Below are 3,496 nucleotides of genomic sequence, written 5' to 3'. Positions count from 1 at the left end.
TTACACCACTATCCTTTTGAGGTTAATCTTTATCCTTATAAGGGTCTCTCAAATATTTCAATCTCATGGGCTGGATATTATTACATTAATCTTTTAATTTATGATTATTGATCAAGCTAGTAAGTTGCCTGATTTGATTTTCTATTTTTATGAGGGCTGAAGATTAAACCTATAATTGAATTCCCATTTGGATTATTATATCTTTTAATGCGCCTCTCTATTCCAAAATTTATTATTAAAATCATAGTCGAAGGGGTAACGCTACAGTGCTCTGATTGCGAGCACTACGTAGCTATCACAATCATGATCTATAATAGCGCTAGTATAAATATATGCCCTTGCGATCGAGTTCTAACTCTAATAATATCTAAAGTTTTATAAATTGTAGCTACCTATATAATAAAAATAGATAATGCATAAGATTCAAACATACAAGCTACCCTCCTTGGATTCACCCTATCAAAAGGCCACTACAATTATTTATGCTCATTTCAAAAATTAATTATATGCTTCCTCAAATGACTTAAACATTAAAGATCCTCCATGTGAAACACCTTAAGTAAAAGAAGCTAAACTCTTAAACATCAAGGCACCCTATCATCCAGAAGATAGGAATTAAGTATCATACAAAACAAAGTGTTACACCATGGGAGCCACTTCTTAAACCTTATATAGGACAAAGTACTACATAGTGGGAGTCAACACTTTAAATTATAAGATCCACCTCTAGAATTATATTTTCCTAGTTGATGATTATGTTATAATGTTACTAATGAGGACGTTAGTTACTTAACTGGGGCAGATTTTGAAACACCTTAAGTATAAAAAAGCTAAACTCTTAAATATCGAGGTACCTTTTGGTGTAATGGCTAAAATTTTATTAAGAAACTCCACAATTAAGCATGCTCATATTAAAGAAATACAAGGATGGGTGACTTCCTAGGATGTTACTCTCACTCGATAAAACTATAAGACTCTTAGGCCAAAGAAAACACTATCTTGATAGTTAAGAGTTTGGGGTATTACACTCCAGCTGCAACATATATGATCAACTTATGGGATCTTAGCAATATATTATAAAATTTCAGAATGATTAACAAATTATGTAAGGTATGATGAGGGAATTTCCTAAAAATTTCCTTAAATCTCTCATAACTTTCATAAATTAACTCACCCTCAAACTGGGGAAAAATATGATATCATTTCTAAGTTTGGAAGTTTTTGAAGGTGGTAAAAACTTAGCTTGAAATTTATATGTCAAATCATTCCAAGTAGTTATAAAGCACGGGGCAAGAATTCAACTGCATCATAACCTTGTCTCTTAGAGAAAATGAGAACAATATAAGTTTAATAACATCATTACTAACACCATACTTAAATATTGCATAAATTTTCAATAAAGTATTTCAGTGTAAATTAGGATCCTCAACTGGAGTCCGCCCAAATTGAGAATTTTGAACCATCAAAATTATTGCAAGTTTTAGTTCAAATTTATTAGTATGGATAGAAGATTTATTGATATTCTGATGGATTCTTTCAACTATAGGGTTAGCATTATTTTAAGAGATCTATAATGGTCTTGATCTTTTATTTGATCAAACATCTCTAAAATCTTTTTATTTTTTTGAATCCTTTGTTAAGGGTTTTTCTATTTCTTGATCAAATAATGAAGGATTCTTAATAGATATACAAAATATAAAACAATGATGAAATAACTAAAAATAAAAGTTATAAACTAAATAATTAATAATAAACATTTTTTGACTTTTTCAATATTCTAACAATCAAAGCAAAAATAAATAAACAAGATACAACTAATTCTAAATATGCACTTATTTTAAAAATATAGTTTAAAATTACAATACAGATGCTACTTTCCTGACAATAATGTTAAAAACCTTATTATGGCTACTATGATTTAGTTTGATGTGGATATATGCTTAGGTTTTCCTTAACATAAAATTTATGAAAGCCCACTAAATATGCATATATACATGTTGAACAAAGGCATGAAGTGATATAAAAAAGTGTCATTCCCATTAGGGAGGTATTCTATTTAATTGTAATTATTCTACCACTATTTGATCTTAATGAACAATTTATCATACATAATATAAAATTAATTTTATTTTTAGTTTTTTCACATTATGGAGGCTTACAAGAAAATTTGAAACTAATAAAAATAAAATATTTTTAACTAATAAATACATGGTAATATAGTTTTCCTAATGAGACTCTTTATTTTAGATATGAATAAAGCATATGCATGTCTAGATATTTGTCGAGCTTGTAGGTGTGAAAAGGGAGGTTTTAAGGCCTTCCTAGAATTTTACTATCTCCATAAAGCCTAGAATGTTTAAAATCTATGTATAGGTATGCAAGCATTCCATTTCAATACTACTATTTAATCTAATAATCTTCCATCAAGGCTATACATCACACTAGATATTAACTACATACATGACCATTATATGCATTAAATAAAGAATGAGAGATATTGAAACATCCTTGAAAGAATTTAAAGCATAAATATCTACATTAGTACTTGATATTGTTTATATCATTAGCCCAAAACATAGAAATTTAGCTAGACATGGATAATAAAAGTCACCTAGAAGAATCAACTGATATTCTCCACACTCCTTCCCTTAATAGAATTACTTAAACAATAGAGACTTTGATCTCCCAAATAAAAATATCTTGCACTTCCCTAGCCTCCCTTTGAATTTAATCTAAGGGGTACTAGAAAAAGACACTACAAAGTATAAGAATCTTCTGAAATGATATAACTCTTTAATAAAATAATTAAAAAACTATTTATATATGTGTATAAAAAGGTTCAATTGCCGCGACGCTTAATAAGTTAACATTAAGGAATTGATAAATGAATTAGTACATTCTTAAGTGTTAATTATGAACTATTTATTATATTTAAAAGTAGTGAAAATTTATTATTTTAGTTATATTTGTACAAAAAAATTTAATAGAAGACAAAATTCATAAGACTTAAATAGTGATGTAATGACAATATGTATAGTACCATGGACATCTACGGCAGTCGAGTTCAAAATTATAACCTTATAGTACTGGCCTCTTGGAAATTTTTAAAAATAGTAAGTCCCCAATGTAGCAAAGGTACGTCACAACGCCATTGTGTTAAAAATTAACATTAAAGTATTGGAGTATGTAGAGTTTAAATGTTGGAGCTCTGGTTTGCAAAATGCCAAAGTGTTTGATCAAACATTTAAGTGTCGTAGTACTGAACTTTTACAATTCCATGGAAGAGCATTTTTTTAAAATAGAAGCAAAATTGACTTAGCCAAAAGATGTACTAGTTTACCGATTAACTGTGCTAGGTCTGCCCATCACCACAAATTAATAGATATTACAGTGCTGAGAAATTAGTTCATTTATGTATGCCATAGCACTAACTTATCTAGCATTGTGGTACCACGACTCATTTTTGCACCTGTATAAATTATTTTCTTAGTTTTTT

At 28.7% G+C, this 3,496-nt stretch overlaps 1 non-coding gene across 1 annotated transcript; it reads left to right on the top strand.

Annotated features, from left to right (window-relative positions):
* The first annotated feature begins 1,107 nt into the window (after positions 1 to 1,107).
* On the top strand, positions 1,108 to 1,213 carry LOC114578602. Its single transcript, XR_003699597.1, has one exon. It is a non-coding gene; the product is annotated as a small nucleolar RNA R71 (small nucleolar RNA).
* Positions 1,214 to 3,496: the final 2,283 nt, after the last annotated feature.

This window comes from Dendrobium catenatum, unplaced genomic scaffold, assembly GCF_001605985.2.
Source record: "Dendrobium catenatum unplaced genomic scaffold, ASM160598v2 original_scaffold_88210, whole genome shotgun sequence".
Taxonomy (NCBI): Eukaryota; Viridiplantae; Streptophyta; class Magnoliopsida; order Asparagales; family Orchidaceae; genus Dendrobium; species Dendrobium catenatum.
Note: the sequence above shows the minus strand (reverse complement) of the source record. Positions and strands in the feature narration are given on the sequence as shown.